Here is a 21836-nt window from a genome sequence, read left to right as displayed (position 1 = left end):
GCAACACTTGTAATAACAACACAAATAATTCATACACCATTCGAAAGCCCATCAAAAACTGAGTTTATTGACACGATTTAATAGTCAGTATGACCACCATTAGCCCTTCGAACAGCATTCAAACGAGGTGGATAAGAACACAACAAATCTTCAAACAGTTCCGTTCGATTTTCCAGATTTTTCAACACAGTTTCCAAATTCATTCTCAAAGTTTCAACCGAATATCGATTTTGACCTTGCTCCTGAATCATCAGAGCTTCCACTTCATCCTTAATTATGGCCCCAATGTTCTCTGCCGGATTGAGATCTGGCGAATTTCCCGGCCAGACGTCATTGCCCCAAAATTCGACATTGTTTTCCTTTAACAATTGCTGAGTCGCATTTGCACGCATGCAAGGAGCTTTGTCATGAAGAAAGACAGCCTCACCAACCACCAAGACATTGTCTGGATCACTGAGAAATGGAATGACATTCTCCAATAAAATTTTCTCACGGAAATAACTGCCATCCCAGGATTCCCCTTTATCCTTCAAAACCCAATGCAGTTTCTTGGCTGTGAAAATGACGAAAATCCCGATGCAAGTCGGATTGCGAACGATTTGTCAATATCGTTCATGTTTGGCAATGTCGTCGACGTCTTTAGCCCAAATTCGATCGTTCTGGAAATTCGGTTTTCGAATGGCATAAACGAAGAATTTGTCAGATGGCGCCAAATGAAGAAAATCTTCCTCGGTCCATTCAGACAACCAATCGCACAACCAAAGCCGATCTTGAACGTGTGTTTGAGTTTTCAATGGTTTGCAAATGACGTGGAATGGCTTCAAACCTTCTCGTTCTCGATATCGGCCGATTGTCCTTTGATCAACTCGTTTTCCACGAATTTGAAGGATTTCTTGGGCCACTTTTCGGTTTCCTTTTCGTTGTTTGCGACTGCCAGTTGCAATGATGGCTTTGCTTTCTTGGGACAGTTGCAGAGGACGCCCTTCTCCAAATTTTGTGAAACATTCTTGGGCTGTTTTGTTCCAATTATCAGTAACCCAATCCGGATGACGTTTCAATTTGTTTGCAATCCATTTTCAATTGATAAACGTCGCTCCAGCATCGCGAGCCTCTCGAAAGGCAATGCATTTTATTCTGTCAATGATCCTTTGTTCTTCCGAATCGAATTTTCCAGCCATTCTTAAAGCAAATTTAACATTTAATAGCTCATTCAATTCAGTTTTTTATGGGCTTTAAAATGAGGTGTCGCGGAAGTTGTAAACTGCTGTCGATCTTGCTGTGACCCCCTAGGAAAAGGTTATGCCCCGCCCTGTATTTAAGTATTTAATGAATTTATATGCCGCCCAATCCCGAAGGACTCCGGGCGGCTTACAGAAATACATCTCTAAAAGAATTAAACAGTTAAAAAATAGAGAAAAAAAGAAAAACAGATTAAAAGATTGCTTCATGCACTCAATCTAGGCGGGGCTGGACCCCATTCATGAGGTCAACAGCCCCAGGCCTGCCGGAATAGCCAGGTTTTGGTAGCCTTTCGGAAGGCCGAGAGTGTGGGCAGGGTCCGGATCTCTGGGGCTAGATCGTTCCATAGGGTCGGAGCAGCTACAGAGTAGGCAGCAATATAAATTTTCCAAGTAAATAAAAGTAGGTATGTCTAGCTCTCAAACTTTTCAAACAGGGAGCTAATTCACGGTCCGTGTTGGGGTGGAGTGGTGGACCATAGTTTGGAGAAAAAAAACCATGAACCAATTCCTATGCACACTGCACGTATCTTAATTCATAGTGCAACACCCCCCCCCCCATGAAATAATAATGCAATATTTAAAACGAACATAAACTTACTGGCATTTCAATGGGAAGGATGGGCCTGCTTTTGGCGGATGAGGAAGTCAATGTCCAGTTCCATATTTGTCACTGCCAGTCGTAGCAGGTGATGCAAGCGCCCATCAGTTAGTCTGGATCTGGTTGGGGATTTCAGATGTTTCATTCGGGAAGAAGATATCAGTGCTGCCAAAGATGGTTACTGTTGAGTTCATGGTTCCTGAGATTAGGATATGTCTCCGTGTGTGTGTGTGTGTTTGTGTGTTACATAGAAATCAGTAAGGCTGCTTGACTTGAATGTGTCTCCCAGAGTGTCACAATTCTATAGGTCAGCCAGTTCCATTTGGCAAATCAGATCAAGTTTCGATGTTGACAGAAAATGGGTTCCGGAAAAGCTGTTATGTCCTGGTCATGTGCACGAAGCTCCTTAAATCTCGTCTGAAACTCCCCTTGCAAATTGCCAGTGAATCCACACAAATTTTTGTTTGGGAATGCACCTGTTGGTTTTTTTTTCAGCCAACAGCTTTTGAGTGGTAGGGAGATGGCGGAGGTTTTCCTCATTTGTTTAATGAGGTCGTCCAATTTTACCTCAAAGGCCTTCACACATGAATGCATAATCACAGAAGAGCTTCCCCTTTCCTTGAAGTTGCACGATGAAAGTGTTGAGTAGCTGTGTTACATCTGTCAGAAAGGCAAGGTGCCATTTCCATTCTTCATCTTTGAGCTCTGGTACGTCTCTGGTTTTTGGAAGCAGAAAACTGTGGAAGTCATTCATGGAAATGTTTCAAAACTCTCCCTCGACTCAGCCAACCGACTTCTGTGTGGTACAAAATACCCGCCTGGGCAGCATTTAGCTCGGATAGAAATTCCTGAAACTGACTGGTTTAGTGCATGCGCCCTAGTGAAATTAACACAAGGCACCACAATTTTCATGACAGAGTCCCACTTCAGTGATTTACAACACAGCGCTTCTTGGTGGATGAGGCAGTGTATTGGACGCGAGTGGTTGTGTTTGTCCACCTCTTTGTTAATGCGTGCCACCACTCCCTTCAGGCACCCCACCATGCTAGGACCAGCATCAGTTGTCACACTGGCTAGTTTAGTTCCAAATCGTTCAGTTTGATGAACCTTTTCAAAGATATCTTTTCTTGCTGTTGTTCCTGTGATGCTTTTCAGTGCAGCAAGCTCCCCTGTGACTTCAAAACAATAATTTGTCCCACGAATGAAAATAAGAAGTTGTGCAGAATCACGAACATCATTGCTTTCGCCGAGTGCCAATGAAAAATAGCAAAGGTTTTTTTGAGGAGTTTTGCAAGTGCTGATGCAAATTGTCCCCCATTTCTTCAATCCTTCGTGTAATTGTAGGTCCTGAAAGACTCACTGTACTAAATAAATCAGCCTTCTCTGGACACATCTCTTTGGCACCAGAAAGAAGGCGTTCTTTAACAAATTCTCTCTCTACAAAAGGTCTGGCAGGGCGCACTATTATCTTGGCAATGATGAAATATTTAGCTGCTTCCGCTTCACAAAAGCACTTTGATGAGTAGTCAATCCATTTTTCAGTTTTAATATTTTGTCTTTTGTGGTTTGTCCGACCAAACAATCATATTTGTCTTTATGTCGAGTTTCGTAGTGTCAACGCAAATTGTATTTCCTGAGCACAGCCACTAAATCCTGGCCTATCAGACAAATAGCACTTTCCTTGCACCGCATGAAAAAATAAGCGTATGTCCACTGTTCTTTGAAGATCCTGCACTCAAGGGTCCATTTTTCTTTTCCTGGACATAATTGTTTCCTAGGGATTCAAAATTGCTATTGTAAGATACCAAGAAATGCAGCATTACAAAAAATAGGGTTCACTATAGCACAGAAGTAACGACAGGTGGAGAGCAGCTGTCAGTGAGCGCACAGATCCAGGCACCAGTGGTGGGTTCCGGATCCCGTTGCAACCAGTACACTGCAATGGGGCCAGGCATCCACCACATGCACATGTGCACCCATCGCCTGCGATGCTCCATCTGCTCAGCGGAGTGTTGCGCAGGCCCCGTACGCTTCGTGTATTTGGGTCAAATACAGGTAAGGAGAGTGAGTGGGAGGGCCCTCCGGAGCACCATACTGGAACAGTACCTGGTGCTCCCAGAAGGCTCCGGTACGTCTTTACTGGGGCATACCAGTCGTAACCCACCACTGCTGCACACCCAGGAGTTGTCTTCGGTTGGGATTGGAGGATCGCCCCCTGAACACAGCTAGTGGTAATCCTTGGGTGTACGAATCTGTGCATTCAGCGCCAGCTTCTCTCAGCCTGTCAACACTTTGAACACGAGTGGCTGCTTCTGATCGCTTGCACTTCTCATTGCAGCTGCAAGAATCAGCGAATTCTGGCCAGATTCCAGATCAGATGTATTAATACTGTCAGTAGGTTGCTAATGGAGACAAAGTGTGTATATAATGTGTATGGAGACATGTGAAGATTGCTAAGGCGATCATATGTAGTGTACTATTGTATTAATTATATTTATTGATAATTTGCATGTAATAAAGGCATCCTGATTAATAATAAAAATAAAAGTATGCCTTGGCAACTAGTTCACCTTAGCCATCCTCTGTGTTCTTATACATGGATCTCCAGTAGCAACCTAACTACAGTGCTAAATGAACCAGCCAGCATAAATAAGAGAGAGAATCATGTCCTAATTAATATCTGTTATGCAGACCTTTAGATGGCTCTTCAGCCTGCTGCCTGGTTCTTCTTCCGCTCCAACTGACCGGGAAAACCGTCTCTGCCTCTCCACTGGCAAAGGCTAAGACAGCTAGAACACTATAAGGGACCCAGCTGACGCATGTGCTGTCCAGGAGACCTCGCTGGACTCATTATACATGCAGGTGAATTATCAGACAGCTGCGGGCCCACAGGAAACCAGTGCATGAGCTGCGCATGTCGCACATCTGACAGACAGCTGGTACACAGCTCAGTGTGTGTCCCCATTTGAATGATGTGCAGGCCAGATAAATTGCTTCAGCAGACCTTACCTGGCCCTGGGGACTGTAGTTTTGAGGACGGCTGGTCTAGTCTATCGAAGAGAAGGATTGGATGGGGGAGGGGGTGGGAGAGACCCAATATTGTGTTTGAGGAGCTGTCACAGAAACAGGGGGATTGGCTGGATAGGAGCTATCTTGCCCCAATGGAACTGGCCCAGCCCAGGAATTGTGGCTGATGGGGCCCAGGGTGGCTTTGGATTGTGACACAGCAGGTATATAAATTTAATCAACAAATCAATTAAAAATCGCCCTCATGGCAAAAGCTCTTCTGCAATTCCCAGACTTACCTCTTCCATGTAACCGTGGCCCATTGGCTGCACATCCCGCAGGTCTTTGAAAGACTCTCTAGAACTGCCAAGCGGAAATTCTTCGGCCTCAGACGCCCACATTGCTCGCCCCTTTGACCTCTACTGATGATTTTAGGCTGCTCCTTGCCTGGACTTTGTTGGATCCTGAATAGGAAAAGCCACAGACATTTTTAAAATCTAAAACAGGGGTGGGTGCTAACTTCCTGGTTTTGAGGGGCAAATAATATGGGTTTTGTTATTTGTTAACTAACATAGTTACTTTGTATTTTAATCTGATTTATATTCTTTCTTTTAAGGTGATGTTCAAGAATTTATTAGCTTTCTACATTCATAAACTCATAAACAAGCTGGAGACTAGCTCCTGATAATAAAATTTGTAGGGTCTGGCTTATCTTCTTTTGTGGATCCTAAGCAATCTTTCACCTTACAATTTATTCCCCTTCAGACCTCATTTTAATAAACATGTATGCTATTATCCTGTCCAATTAATTTGCCTCTTTCAGGCTTGTTATGTAAACTGTAAAAGGGGATGTAAGCGAGAGATCGGGGTTCCCTCTTTGAATGAGAGGAATCCCTTTCGTCTGAATATTCTGATAAATTGTGAGAAGATGATCTCATCTAGGTTTGTCTCACTGGAAAATAGGCACATCATTATCCATTGCCAGCTCCTTCATCCTTCCAGCCTCTCCTACTGGAGGGAGCCAAGGGGCTCCAAAAGGACCTGGGCAGCCTTGCAGGACTGTGGTGAGGGAGGCCCAGAGCAGGCATGAAAAGCTCGCAGGGCAGCACCAGAAGGTGGTTTCTTCCAGCCCTGGTCAACCTGGTCGGGCTGTTGTAGAAAACAAAAACCTCTCGAATGAGGCCCCCCCCCCCCCCCCCCGGGCAAAAGTCTCTGACAACCTACAAGAATTCTCCCATCAGGACTCCTTCCTTCTCCAGAGCCAGATATCGGGGAGGATGGGGGTGGGGAATGGGACAGGGACTCCAAGCCCAATTATCCCCAGCTGGAGGATGACGGGAGCCATAGTCTGTTTTTATACACACAAAATAGATACACACACATACATGCATATATAAACATATTATGTATGCTATGTGTCAGATCCAGCTTAATGTCAGATGCTGCTTCACTTAGTAACCAAGAAAGAAACCACTCAACTCCATTTTGCAGAATTAAGAGTACTTTTACTGATTATAAGTAAACAGAAGCTAAGCAAAGCTGGATCTGAGCAAAAGCACGCGAAAGGATTAGATATCAATACATGACCCATTCCTCTCCCCTTGGTAACCCCAGCCCATAGTCCAATCCCATATCTCCACAACTGTCAGGTAGGGAGACATCTTCAAAAATCATCATCAGGTTGGTATGCCGGACAGTTGGCCTTGGCGGGAAACTCCCCTCCTTGCCACATGCGCAAACGAATGGTGAGAACAACTCCCAATTAACAGTCTCTCCTGTACAGAACATTTCCCTCACCCAAATACCATGCCCTCCCTCCCCGTTTCAGTGGCAGCCGAAAAGCAAGCAGCAAAGCAGAGGCTGACAGTTTGTGTGTGTGTGTGTGTGTGTGTGTGTGTATAAATCTATATTTTAGAAAAATATATATTGCCTGAGAGGCAATACAGCACAGGTTCTAATCCCAGTAAGGGTCTGGCTAGCTGATGAGAGCTAAATAGCTTGAAATAGATCTATACTAGTCTCCCTTTTATTTCTTTATCAGCACAAATACAACATACATACACACATACACACACACACATATTAGATATATATATACACACACATATACATATACATATACATATACATATATATATATATATTATACACACACACATAACCAGACAGACATACATACACACACATGTATACATACACACACATTATATGTATATGTATGTGTTTTTGTATATACACACACATTACATACATATATATTATATATACATACATACATACATTACACACACACACACATATATAAAACACACACACACAGAAAGCACAAAAGGCTCCCTACCGGGGCAGAGGGGGAAAAAAAGGCAGGGATACAACCACTGCGTCGTGTAACCGCCATTAACCCCCCCCCCCCAAAAAAGAGGAAGCGGCCTACCTGGCAAGGCTGTTGTACAAGGCGCCCGAGAGGGCCCACCGGCGCACGGGCGGGGAGGGCCGCCTCGCACCCGCTCCCTCCACAGCGGCCTTTCCCCTCTTCGAAAAACCCGCGCTGGGGCCCAACGGCGGCCTCGGCCTCCAACCCGTAGTAATTGCTAGCCGCCATCTTGGATTTACCTCAGAGAGAGAACTAGAGAACACGAGGCGAATCGGAGGCGCGCGGAGCATGCCGGGATGACGTAATGTACCGGCCGGCCGGCAGACTCAGGCGCTTCCCTCAGCAACAGGCCCCGCCTAGCCGCTCCTCTCCATAGACTCGCAAAGGTTAGAGGTGCAAGCAGGGAGAGCACTTCCCGGTCCGCTGTTGGTTGTTTCCCTCCCCCCTCCTTTTTAAAGGCAGCCATTTTAAGTTGCCTGGACTTCAACTCCCAGAATCCCCCAGTCAACCTTAACATCCTGCAAATATTTATTTATTTATATATATATATATATATATATATATATATATATATATATATATATATATATATATATATATATATATATATATATATATATATATACATATACATATATATACATATATATATATACACATACATACATACATACATACATACATACATATATATATGGATTCCTGGTAGCTTTGGCTTGGGCAACCATGGAGTTTTCTTGCTGGCAGGGTGGAAGTGTGTGTGTGTGGGTTCTCCCTTTCTTTCTTTTGGGATCTTTGTTTCCCCGCTTGAGATTTCCTGGTGGTCTCCCATCCCAAACTCTGAGCATCACACTTTCGCTTTGGGAAGTCGGCCAAGTTGGCCAGAGCTCAACACTCAATAAATTTGCAGATGACATCAAACTGGCAGGAATAGCCAACACTTCAGAAAACAGCTGGAATAGAAATAGAATAATAATAGAGTTGGAAGGGACCTTGGAGGTCTTCTAGTCCAACCCCCTGCTCAGGCAGGATTTAAGATACAGAAGGATCTCGACAGACTTGAGCGTTGGGCCCCATCTAACAAAATGAAAGTCAATAGCGAGAAAAGCAAGCTTCTACATTTAGGCAACTGCCCCCCAAATGCACAGGTGTAATATAGGTGGTACCTGGCTGAATAGCAGTAACTATGGGAGCAGGGTCTTGGAGTCCTAGTGGACAACCACTTACGTATTAGAAGCACGTATTTTGTAAGGTTTAAGAAATTCAAGAAGTTACATAAGAAGTAACAAATTCCATTTTAAGATATGATGGGTTCGTAGAAATAAAATAAGCATTCGATATATTAGTATCTATCTAGGCCAGTGATGTCTCTGCGTGCCGAAGGAACCCATAATGCAATGCATGCACGACCCCCCCCCCCGGTTTGCCCCCCCTGTTCATGTACCCACGACCCCCACTCTTCTCACACACGCACGCACCAGACACCCCCAATGGCCAATTTTGAGCCTCTCTGATGCCTCCTGGGACACAAAACGGGGTGCAGGGGAGGCACCCCACAAACATTGCACACACACACACACACACCAGCATGCCTTTGTTAATTGGAGAAAGTCTGCTTCTCATACTATATCAGTGTTTCTCAACCTTGGCGACTTTAAGTCCTGTGGACTTCAACTTCCAGAATTCCCCAGCCAGCTCTGCTGGCTGGGGGATTCTGGGAGTTGAAGTCCATAGGACTTAAAGTTGCCAAGGTTGAGAAACACTGTACTATATTGTTGCAGAAAATCAGAGGACCCAAGACCTGGAGATCAAGAAAAGCTTTATTTTGGCCAAAAGTCTCGTCTGAGCGAGGAGGGTCTTAAGGAAGTGTGTCCTTATAATTTCCTCCAAACAGCTAACAGGGAAATGCACTAAATCATTTCTATTGGCTGGGCTCCTTATTGCTACGCAGAGAAGCATGCGGGAAAACCCTGGTTTCATTCTGACATCTGTGGTTAAGCCCTATATGCCTGACTCCCAAGCGAGACCCCCCCAACTGACTTGACCTACTTACATTCCAGTTTCCTGAGTTCAAGCTTCCTTGTCTCAAAAATGCTTTTTGTACCTTACAAAGCGCAGAGATAAAAAATGACTAAAGATCATCTAACCTGACCCCAACTCATCTCACTCTTATGTCCAAATCTCACTTTACGTCCTACTTTACCATAAGTTCCCAGATGGCAACTACTAGTCACCCTGTGTGAACCAGTGTTTGTCTGGGAAGGAACATGGATTTTTGTATGCAAGGGTTCCTCTAGTATAAAACTGAGGATCTGATGAGAGTTGCAGAGATTATTAGCGAGAATGGATGCTACCAGGATGGCTCTGAAAACTAACAAATCAATCCAATCTAATCCAATAGAATACAATACAATACAATAGCAGAGTTGGAAGGGACCTTGGAGGTCTTCTAGTCCAACCCCCTGCTCAGGCAGGAAACCTCTTAGTTGGTCAATCTGTGATATGACCTCCAGGAAACCTTTGTCTGACTTGTGAAACATAAAATCCCAACGATCTATCTTGGCTGCAAAATTAACACAGACGCCCTTTAAATGTTTTGAAACTCCATATCTACGAGCAGTGGTTCAGTTCACTAAGTGGATTATTCCATTCTGTCCTTAAACAAGGTTGATTCTCTCTTGATTTAAACTAGGTTTTTACAATACAATACAATACAATACAATGCAATACAATAGAATAGCAGAGTTGGAAGGGACCTTAGAGGTCTTCTAGTCCAACCCCTTACCTAGGCAGGAAACCCTATACCGTTTCAGACAAATGGCTATCCAACATCTTCTTAAAGACTTCCAGTGTTGGGGCATTCACAACTTCTGGAGGAAACTTCTGTGCCACTGATTAATTGTTCTCACTGTCAGGAAATTTCTCCTCTAAGTTGCTTCTCTCCTTGATTAGTTTCCACCCATTGCTTCTTGTGATTAGTTTCCACCCACTGCTTCTTGTGATTAGTTTCCACCCATTGCTTCTTGTAAATCAATCAATCAATACAGAGCTGGAAGAGACCTTGGAGGTCTTCTAGTCCAACCCCCTGCCTAGGCAGGAAACTCTATAACATTTCAGACAAATGGCTGTCCAACATCTTCTTAAAGACTTCCAGTGTTGGGGTATTCACAACTTCTGCAGGCAACTTCTGTTCCACTGATTAATTGTTCTAACTGTCAGGAAATTCCTCCTCAGTTCTAAGTTGCTTCCCTCCTTAATTAGTTTCCACCCATTGCTTCTTGTGATTAGTTTCCACCCACTGCTTCTTGTAAATCAATCAATCAATCAATATAGAGCTGGAAGGGACCTTGGAGGTCTTCTAGTCCAACCCCGTTCAGGCAGGGGACCATTTGGCTGTCCAGTCTCTTCTTAAAGACCTCCAGTGATGAAGCACCCACAACATCTGAAGGCAACTTCTGTTCCTCTGGTAAATTGTTCTGTTAAGACAGTGGTTCCCAAACTTGGCAACTTCTAAGACTTGTGGACTTCAACTCCCAGAGTTCTCCAGCCAGAAGAAGAGCTGGCTGGAGAATTCTGGGAGTTGAAGTCCACAAGTCTTAAAGTTGCCAAGTTTGGGAACCACTGTGTTAAGAAGTTTCTCAATTCCAGGTTGCTTCTGTCCTTCATTAGTTTCCATCTGTTGTTTCCTATCCTGCCTTCTGGTGCTTTGGAAAATAAGTCGACCCCCTTCTCTTCTTTGTCGCAGCCCCATAAATACTGAAAATACTGCTATCATGTCTCCTCTAGTCCTCTTTTCTTTAGAGGAACCAAATCCTGCAACCGTTCTTCGTATTTTAGTCTCCAGGCATTTAATCATCTTAGTTGCTCTTCTCTGCATTTGTTTTTCTGAAGTCTCAACATCTTTTTTTGTAATGGGGGTGACCAAAGCTGGACGCAGTATTCCAGGTGCGGCATTAAGGCTTTATAAAACGGTGCTAAGGCTTCACGTGATCTTGATTCTATACCTCCGTCTATGCAACCAAGAATTGTGTTAGCTTTTTTGGCTGCTGCGGCAAATGGCTGGCTCATGTTGAATGGATTGTGCACTAGGACTCCAAAGTCCAGAAAGTCTCACTTTCTGTTTCTGAGCCACATTGTCTCTTGTCCCTTTAGCTTTTTCCTGCCTAGATGTAAAACCTTGCTTTCCTCATTAAATTCCATGTTGTTGGATGATGCCCATAAGTGAACTGGGCATGGCTGGTCTAGCGAAGAGAAGGACCAGGGGAGACCCGGATATCTACGAGACCGTCTTCTGCCGCATACCTCCCTAAGACCGATAAGATCGCACAGGGTGGGCCTTCTCCGGGTGCCATCAGCTGGACAATGCCGGCTGGCGACGTCTCGGAGCAGGGCCTTCTCTGTTGCCGCTCCGGCCCTATGGAACGAGCTACACCCAGAGATCCGGACCCTATCCACTCTCATGGCCTTCCGTAAAGCTATTAAAACCTGGCTTTTCCGGCAGGCCTGGTGCTGTTGACCTCTTGATTGAGGTCCAGCCCCGCTTAGACTGGGTGTATGTTGTGTCTCTTTTAATTTATTGTGTCTTATTTGTTTTAATCCTTTTTAATATTTCTTATTCCTTATTTCTGTAAGTCGCCCAGTGTCCTCCGGGATTGGGTGGCCTATAAATTCAATAAATGGAAATGGAAACATGACAGCAATGTTCCAATATTTGAGGGGCTGCCACAGAGAGGAGGAGGGGGGGGGCAAGCTATTTTCCAAAGCCCCCTAAGGCCAGAGAAGGAACAATGGATGGAAACTGACCAAGGAGAGATTCAACCTGGAAATGAGGAGGAATTTTCTGACAGAACAATCAACCCATGGAACAAGGAGCTCCCTTTGGAAGTTGTGGGAGCTTCATCCCTGGAGGCTTTCAAGAGGAGATTGGATTTCCATCTGTCAGAAATGGTGTAGGTTCTCCTGCTTGGGTGGGGGGGGTTGGACTAGATGACCTCCAAGGTCCCTTCCAACTCTGTTAATCTGTTAAAATCTTTTTGGATCCTGTGCTTGTCAACAACCAAGGTTAATTTGTGCTTGACGGGGGGAAATAGAGGGAGCAATGCATAAATGGTGAAAAACCAAGGACAGGTAATCCACAATTGAGGCCAAAATTGATGTTGCTAAGCGAGAAATTGTTTAAGTCAGTTTTGCCCCATATTATGACTTTTCTCGCCACATTTGTTAAGTGCATCACTGCAGTTGTTAAATTTAGTAGCATGGTTGTTAAGTGAACCTGGTTCCCCCACTGCTTTTCAGAAGGTTGCAAAAGGGGAACCCATAACTCCAGGGACACTGCAACCATCATAAATGTGAGTCAGTTGTAGGAAGTTAAAACCCAGCCCCCTCTCCTAGAAAAATGAAATATCCTGGGAAATATTGAAAAAGGCGGAATATTATATTTTCCCGGGCTCAGAAACGGAGAAACATGTTTTTAGGCAGGAAGTAGACTCGCTCTTAATAACCGTTGTCAATGGGCAATTAAAAGGCCTGGGCCAGTCTATTCTACATAACAAAGATCTCCCCCATTCAGCTCCAGGGTGATGGGATTAAGGCATGATAGGATTAGCCCTTGACCCATCTCCCCACGGGGCAGCTGGGAAGAAGTGAGGCTCAGCCAAATATGGATTCAAAGCACAGCCTAGAGAGATGCCCCCGCATGGCCCCCTGGGAGTCTGACAACCAATCAGAAGACAAGATCAAGGTCAAAGGCCAGGGAGGGCATAAAACCAGGGACTTTCAGCATCTCTGCCTCTTTTTCTTCTCCTCCCAACATCTGGAAGCATCTGATCCAGTGGTGGATTTCAAATGTTTTTATAACCTATTCTGTAGGTGTGGCCTGTTTTGTGGGAGTGGCTTGGTGGTCGTGTGACTAAGTGGGAGTGGCTTGGCAGTTATGTGACCGGGTGGGAGTAGCTTGGCAGTCATGTGACTGGGTGGGAGTGGCCAAGTCGATGTCACTGAATTCTTTGCCCCAAAGAATGACCTACAGAAAGAAGATAGAAAAAAGGAAATTGTTTTATGCACTTACTACTTAAATAAGAATAAAATAAGTACACAAAACAATAAAACAGCTACTTAGAGGAAATATGGCTGTCTTTGCCAGTCTTCAACATTACTGACCACCTTACACACACACTTCCAGTCCCTCTGCCTCTTCCCTCTTCCTGGATTCACTCAAAAGTTTAAAAAACTCACAGCCTGTGCACAGCACACACTTTCCCAGCCCCTCTGGCTCTTTCCTCTTCCTGGATTCACTCAGACGTTTTTTTAAGAGTGGAAGAGTGTGTGCGTGTGCACAGGCTGTGAGTTTTAAAAATGTCTGAGTGAATCCAGGAAGAGGGAAGAGGCAGAGGGGCTGGAAGTGTGTGTGGTGTGCACAGGCTGTGAGTCTTAAAATCTCTTGTGTGTGCACAGGCTGTGAGTTTTAAAAACATATGTGTGAATCCAGGAAGAGGGAAGAAGCAGAGGGGCTGGAAATGTGTGTTCCTATAGTATCTTCCAGCCCCTCTGCCTCTTCCCACTTCCTGGATTCACTCAGGTGTTTTTTAAAACCCACAGCCTGTGCACACGCACACACTCTTCCAGCAGTCCCTCTGCCTCTTCCCCAACATTCCCCCCCAGCCACTCACCAGTCCTTTAGTTTAGTTTAGTTTTAGTTTCATTTTATTTATATGCCGCCCTATTCCCTACGGGACTCAGGGCGGCACACAAACCCGAAGGAGGGGAAGGGAAAAACACAAAAACTACAAAAGTACAGGGCATTTAAAAAACAACCAACAGCCACACGATTCGAGAGGGGAAGGGAACTCATTGACCCCAGGCCTGCCGACACAGCCAGGTTTTAACGGCTTTCCGGAAGGCCTGGAGAGAGGTGAGGGTCCAAATCTCTGCGGGGAGTTCGTTCCAAAGGGCCGGAGCTGCCACAGAGAAGGCCCTCCTCCGGGTAGTAACCAGATGACATTGGCTGGTAGACGGAACCCGGAGGACGCCTACTCTGTGAGATCTAATGGGTCTTCTTCTTCTGAGAACGTTTCAGCAGCATGGTGCGGATGGGTGGGATGAGTGAAAGAGCGAAGAAGGGGAAGGAGTATTCCGGTACGGATCCGGTATGGCCGTACAAGTTGAAACCCACCCGATTCTGATCCCCCTTTTCTGTTCAGGATCTCAAACCAGGTGATTCTGTCCACCATTAACCATCTTTCCAAGCAGCCTCTGTGTTTCCAGTCTCTTTTCCCTCACTTGGAGCTGAACCAAGAACAACCCAATATAAATCACGTAACCTAGGGATGCTGCAACGGTCAGTGTGAAAAATGGTCATCGCTTACTTTTTTCAGTACTGTGGTAACTTTGAATTTAATTGTAAATAGAGGACAACCTGTGTGGCATTGATTTTTTGTGTTGTTTTTCACAATGGTAAAATCCTTCCTAAAAAAACTGGAAAAAGAAAAGGATGGAGAAATGTGAAGATGCACCAATTCTTTTCTGAAAGTTTTTCGTTGCCATTTTCATTATTCTGTAATGTTTGCTCGATTTGAGTTGTGCAGCTATAGAGATCAGCTATATAAAAATAACGGCAGCAATGGAGATGGAAGTTATCAGGTGTGCTGCAAAGAATAGGCTTTTGTCTAAGGAAGCGAACTGGCTGCGAAAGTTTGTGTGTGTGTGTGAGAGAGAGGCAATGGAGGATTTTAATTGCAAGAGGCCTGGCTAGGATGGGAGAATCCTCCAGAGCAGAGGAAAGATTGAAGAAGAGGATGGGGGGAATGAAGGGCATGAGAGAAAGAGAGAGGGGGGGGGGAGGGAGGGAATTATTGATGGCAATACTGGGGAAGGGAGGGAGATGAAGAAACAGCTGCAGAAGGCAGCAAGGGCCTGTAGCAATATTTCTCAAACTCTGCAACTTTTAAGGCACGGGGACTTCAACTCCCAGAATTCCCCAGCCAGCCAGCCAAGCAAACAAACAAACAAACAAAGATTTAAGATTTTGGAAAAAGCGCAAAGAAGAGAAACTAAGATGATTAAGAGCCCGGGGACAAAAACATGTGAAGAATGGTAGCAGGAATTGGGTACGGCCTATTTTAGAGAAAAGGACTAGTGGGGGGGGGGGGGGGGGGACATGGATTCCAGTATTTGAGGGGCTGCCCCAAGGAAAGAGTCAACCTCTTCTCCAAAGCACCAGAAGGCAGGATGAGAAAAAAAAAACGGATGGAAACTCTAAAAGGATGCAAATGCAAATCATTTTAATCCTTTATTGTTAGAGTACGCGTGTACAATGAGCAGCTTTCTGCAGGGGGTATAAATCCTTCCATTCCTAAGGGGCACGGAGGTTGGAGGTCAGCTCTTGTGGAAAAATGGTGGCAAAGTTTCTTTGAAAAATATTTCCCTGACTAATTTCACCATTTTAATTTGGTCAGTTCTTTGTATTAACATCTACATCATTCTGGATTGACTTGGAGTGCCTGCCTGCTGGTAAGTGAGCCGGGTTTTTTTCTTTTATTTTTTTAATGTATTTTAAAATAATATTTTATTTATTGTGCATAGGATTTTTTAAAATAGTTTTATTCTGTGTGGATTTTTTTTTAAATTGTCTTAGACTATTTAAAAAAAGATTCTATCCAAAATAAATTGAAGTGAAACCATTTTTAAAAATTCTATGCACAATACTTTAAAATGTTTTACTTCAATTTATTCTGTGTGGATTCTTTTTTTAAATTGTCTTAGACTATTTTAAAAAAAGATTCTGTCCAAAATACAAAATACCACCTGTAGATATTCACTTAAGAACTGTGGCAAGAAAGGTGGTATAGTGACCAAAGTTACAATGGCATTGAAAAAAGTGACTGATGACCATTTTTCACACTTAGCGACCATTTTCACACCTAGCGACCGTTGCAGCATCCTCATGGTCACGCGATCAAAATTTTGATGTTTGGCATCAAGTTACAATTTATATTTATAAATTGTAGTTAGGTTGAAATAAAAAAAAAATGACAATACTATTTTTGCATCATATGAAATTTTTTGTTGCTCCATATAAAATTTTTAATCAAGCCCCCCGCCCCCCTGGTCAAAGGTGTCCCTCTTTACCAATCTGAAAATCTGGTCACCTTATGCCAGCGTTTCTCAACCTTGGCAACTTGAAGATGTCTGGACTTCAAGTCCCAGAATTCCCCAGCCAGCATTCGCTGGCTGGGGAATTCTGGGACTTGAAGTCCAGACATCTTCAAGTTGCCAAGGTTGAGAAACATTGCCTTATCCATTCCCCACCATCCAGTCAGAGCTGAAGAAGCTTCTCGGATGGGAAGTGAAATGTCTTCCAAAGAAAAAACAAGAAGGAAGTCCAGTTGCCTCCTGAAAAAAAAAGGGATAACCTTTGGGATAACCAGGCTCTGGATGGCTGAGAATCTCCATAGACTTTGATCAAGGAAAGAAGCAACTTGGAATGAAGGCGAAACTTCCCAACAAGTGAGGAAAATTAGCCAGTGGAACCGCTTGCCACTAGAAATCATGAACGCTCCATCCCTGGAGGTTTTAAGAAGAGACTGGGACAGTCACTTGTCTGAAATGATATGGGTTCTCCTGCTTGAGCAGGGGGCTGGACTAGAAGACCTCTAAGGTCCCTTCCCAGCTCTAGTCTCCATTCTTCCAAGCTAGAAAAGCTACGCCTTTGTAATATGGGGACCTGGCCCACGCGTAACTTTTTAGCCCACCCACCCACTTCTCGGCCGAGCAGCTTGGAAAAAGAACCGCGGGTCGAAAGCAAGAAAGACTCGCGCCGGGCCAGAATGTAACGTGGGAAACCGGAGGCTATGCGGGCGCAACTGCGCAGGCGCCGCTCTCCAGTTGCCCCCCCCCTCCCGCGGTCCCTCCTTCCCCCGCCCGCAAGCGCCCTCCTCATGTCTCTCCCTCCCTTTGCTTGGCGCGCGCGCGAGCGGCTTTTGAACGGCGCAGCTTCGACCCAATGGGCAGCGGCCGCCATCCGCTCCGCGGCCAATGAGCGGCGGAGGGCGGGGCGCGGGGAAAGGGGCGTGGCCAGGAACGCCGCCCGCCTTCTCCTGCTGCTGCCGCTGATTGAGGGAGCGACTCGTCGAGTGGCCGGAGGGACCCCTGCCAGCTTTTTCCTCCCACTCCTTCTTCCTTCTCCGTCGCTTCGCTGCCGCCGTTTCTTCGTCCTCTTCGTTCCTCCCCTCCCCTCTTCCCCGCCGCCGCCATCTTCCTTTCTTCGGCGCCTCGCCGAAGCCGTCGTCAGGTGAGCGCGGCCGAGGCGGTTGGGGGAGGGGGGAGGAGGAGGAGGAGGAGGCAAAGGGGAAGGGCCTGCTTTGCGGCCTGTGACGCGAAGGGGGCGTGGCTTCCGTGTTGCGCCTGCGCGAGCCCGCGAGGGAAGGATAGGCCGCGCGGCGCACGGGCCTTTACGTGGGCGGTGCGTGCCGTGACGCCACGGGGCGCGGGAAACGCGTCATAATCCCCGGACCGGCCTTAGGAATTGCCCGGCGCGCGCGACCTGCTCTTGGCTCCTCCTCCTCCACCTCCTTTTTTTTTCTCCCCCGGGCGGATTCCAGGGACGCGTTTTCCTCGACGAGGCCTCAGTTTTGGAAAGAAGGTAGGCTGGGCCGGCCATTTTCCTCATGCCGGGCATGGAGGCCGCGGCGCCATTGTTGCGGAGGGAAGGGAGGAAGGAGGGGCGAGCGGACAGGCCTCTTTTGCTGGGAAAGGCCCTGCAGGGAGGCCTTTCCTCGGATCTTTCTCCGGCCACCCACTATCCCCCCCCATGTTTTTAAAAATACCCCCACGTCGAAAGGCTTTAGCGACCTCTCCCTTCGGTTGAGGATGGAAACGCCAGAGTAAAATGGACTACCTGGAGGTGGTAGTTGATGAGGCTCGGGGCTCTCTGAGCTGGGTCGTTTTGAAGAGAAGGGGTGCAAATCGCTTTCTCTGAATGCGGTATTTGAGCAGGGGGTTGGACTAGAGGACCTCCAAGGTCCCTTTCCCAACGCTGGGGTTTTGCTTAATGAAAGAAAAAAGGACGGGGGGGGGGGAACACATGATAGCAGCTCTTCCAATATTTGATGGAAACTAACCAAGGAGAGAAGCAACCTTAAACTAACACAAAACTTCCTGATAGAATAATCAGTGGAACAACTTGCCACGAGAAGTTGTGAATGCTCCCAACACTGGAAGTTTTTAAGAGGAGATTGGACAATTTGTCTTAAATGCTATAGTTTTTCCTGCCTGAGCAGGACTAGAAGACCTCCAAGGTCCCTTCCAACTCTGTGATTCTGTTATTCTATTCTGTTTTCTTGCAGACGTTTCATTACCCAGCTAGGTAACAACATCAGTATATGGAAGAAACATCTGCCACCAACGACCCAGCTCAGTGAGCACCAAAGACCCCACATTTTAACCCTACATAGAAACATTCTCTAATATTATTTTATAATATTATACGAGAAGAGTAAGGACATAGTTTGCAGTGCATAGGTTAAGGAAAATGTTAAATCTCATAGTGGATATAGTGGATGCTACTATATTTTTAAAGAAAAGTGGCTAAATGAAAACCTTATGAATTAAAGAATCTGGCAAACTTGGATTTAGTAATTCCTTTCTGCCACTGTATGATTTAACATTTTACTTAACCTACTATTGCTGTTAATACAGGTAGTCCTCGACTTACAACAGTTCATTTAGTGACCGTTCAAAGTTACAACAGTGCTGGGAAAAGTGAATTATGACCATTTTTCACACAACGACTGATGCAGTATCTCCATGATCATGTGGTCAAAATTCAGGTGCTTGGCAACTGGCTCATACTTGCGACCATTGCCGTGTTTTGGGCTCACGTTGCATAACCCTTTTGCCACATTCTGACAAGCAAAGTAAATGGAGAAGCCAGATTCATTTAACAACCAAGTTACTATCTGCAGTGATTCACTTAACAATTGTGGCAAGAAAGGTATAAAATGGGGCAAAGCTCACTTAACAAATGTCTCACTTAACAATAGAAAGTTTGGGCTCAATTGTGGTCGTAAGTCGAGGACTACTTGTATATAACATTTCTCTCAGGAGGGTAAGGCTAAATACTTTGTCCTGGAGAAGCAAGTATTTGTGATAATTAAGAGTGAACACTGGCCTAAGTGGCATATACAGTGATCTAAAATGTTGATACTCTATAAGTATTTATGGTTCTCATTCAGAAGTCTAGAGATTCTCAGCCATCTGGGTCATGGTTGTCCCAAAGGTGCTTTTTCATGAGGCCACTGAACTTTTTGGTTTTTCCTTTTGAAGACATTTTGCTTCTCCTCCAAGAAGCTTCTTCAGCTCTGACAGGATAGTGGGAAATAGAAGGATTTATACTCCTTGCAGACAGCTGGTCATTTGCATCCTTGGAGAGAGTCATTGAGGCCACTTGGAGGTCTACATGTGTCCTCAAGTCCTCATTCAGAATTATTAACTGAATCAGCGTTCTAGGAAAAGTTAGTTGGGCTTTGTGATCAGTTTGAAGTCATCCAAATGTCTGCATAGAGCTGTACAGAGCAGCGATTGCGAACCTTTTTTGGCTCGCGTACCATAAGAGAGGGAGCGCAGGGGGGGCGTGCACGGGCGTGCCGCACCCATAATGCAATGCATGACCCCCCCCAGTGCGCATACGCGCATGAGAGGCATGACCCCCCTCCCCAATTTTTCCATGCTTTTTTCGCCCTCCCCAGGCTCCAGAGGCTTTATAGGAGGACTAAAAAGGACCCTACGAGCAAACCGGTTTTTAGTCCTCCGGTGGCTTCAGGGAAGCCTCCTGAAGGTCCCTGCAGCCTCCGGAGGGCTTATGCCGACCCTACGAGCCGAACTTCTGGTTTGCCCATAGGGCTGGGGTTTTTTTTTTTTTTTGCGCTCTGGAGGCTTCAGGGAAGCTCCTGAAGCCTTCGGAGGGCCTCGGGGGCGGGGAGGCTCTTTTCGCCCTCCCCAGGCTCCTATAAATCCTCTGGAGCCTGGGAGGGAGAAAAATGGCTTTAAAAAAGGCTGAACGCCTCGCGTGCCCTGACAAATGGCTCCGAGTGCCAACTGTGGCATGCATGCCATAAGTTTGCCATCCTGGGTATAGAGCTTTGAACCTGGATCGCTAATCATTGCAGTGGCCTCTAAGCCTTTTTGGCTTGATAGTTGGAAGACTGGCACCTATTATTTCCCTGTTACAGGAAAAAGTTAGAAAGACATACTTTGGTGCTTTTCTCCATAAAAAAAAGACCAAAGTTTGGTGAGGGAACTTTCTGAGTGAGCTACTATTATAGTGCTATTGTTTCCATGCTTTGTTTAGAATCACTACAGTTTGAATTAAAGACCTGGTACTTCACAATAAAAATACAAAGGTAGCAGAAGATCCAACTTATACTGGTCACATCTAGTAAGAAATTGTTAGAATCTTTCCATGACAGATCAATATTAGACCAGACTTTTTCTCCTGAAAAGGGAAGGTAACGAAAATGATGTGGAAAGCACTTTATATGTCTGTCTTGAATGCAACAAAACCTATTTTTGATACAAGTAAAATTGGGATTAGAAGGTATTTAAAAAGAAATAAACAGTTGCATCAAATAAGAGGTTTAATAAGTATGCCATGATGTGTAATTTTTTAGGACAATCCTTTGTCCAAGATGGAATAAGGACTCCTGCCTTGGCAAGGGGCTGGACTAGAAGCTGAGGTGGCGCAGTGGTTAAATGCAGCACTGCAGGCTACTTCAGCTGACTGCAGTTCTGCAGTTCGGCTGTTCAAATCTCACCGGCTCAGGGTTGACTCAGCCTTCCATCCTTCCGAGGTGGGTAAAATGAGGACCCGGATTGTTGTTGGGGGCAATATGCTGACTCTGTAAACCGCTTACAGAGGGCTGAAAGCCCTATGAAGAGGTATATAAGTCTAACTGCTATTGCTATTGCTAAGTCCTCTGATGTCCCCTTCCAGCTTTATGGTTCTACTTTAATTAGAAGGAGGGAATGTCATCGAAGCATCATGAATGTATGCCAGTATACTGCATATAACTCTGGTTGATGGGAGGGAAGTAAGTGAGGGTATATTAGCTTTCACAATAGCCTCTAGGATACAGATCTGAGATTGCACAGAGTAGTATTAAGGCACTTCACTTATGGCATATTGACTAGAATGTGCTAATGCTGACTAAGGGACTTGCACTGCCCTTAGTAGCACCGACTAGTGCTACTTGCATATTAGTATGTGGATAAAGTACTCCACATCATTTCTATACAGCATAAGTAATAAAAAGTATAAAAGCTTTGATTAGTCAAACTCCTTATGGACAGCAAAAGTCTATTTTTGGGCTCATTTATATATATTTTTGCTAACATTTGTATATGGAAATAGTGATTTGGAATAAATGTGGGAAAATGATTAAAAGCCGATACATAATGCATCTGAATAAAGGAGAACCGTTGCTGATGAGTATCAGTTTAGGGGGAAAAAAGTCAAACCTGTGATTTTAAGCAAGTTTATTCATTTATAACATGGCAAATGAATTCATATTAATTGAAAAGCATGGTTAGTTTGATTATTTATGATGACTGAGGCAATTGGCAG

At 45.1% G+C, this 21836-nt stretch overlaps 1 protein-coding gene across 2 annotated transcripts in view; it reads left to right on the top strand.

The window, feature by feature from the left end:
* The first annotated feature begins 17340 nt into the window (after positions 1–17340).
* The window catches only part of ELAVL1 (ELAV like RNA binding protein 1), a 29390-nt gene continuing 24894 nt past the window's right edge, over positions 17341–21836 (top strand). The window contains exon 1 of one of the 2 annotated variants that reach the window (XM_032239021.1): positions 17341–17507. The gene's annotated coding sequence lies outside the window, so the exon portion shown is untranslated. Of the gene's footprint in view, positions 17508–17555; positions 17859–21836 lie in introns of those variants that run through there. The other variant, XM_032239014.1, reaches the window with a different exon arrangement.

The sequence above is a fragment of the Thamnophis elegans genome, chromosome 1 (genome assembly GCF_009769535.1).
Source record: "Thamnophis elegans isolate rThaEle1 chromosome 1, rThaEle1.pri, whole genome shotgun sequence".
In the NCBI taxonomy this organism is placed as follows: Eukaryota; Metazoa; Chordata; class Lepidosauria; order Squamata; family Colubridae; genus Thamnophis; species Thamnophis elegans.
This window is presented reverse-complemented; position numbering and strand designations above follow the sequence as displayed.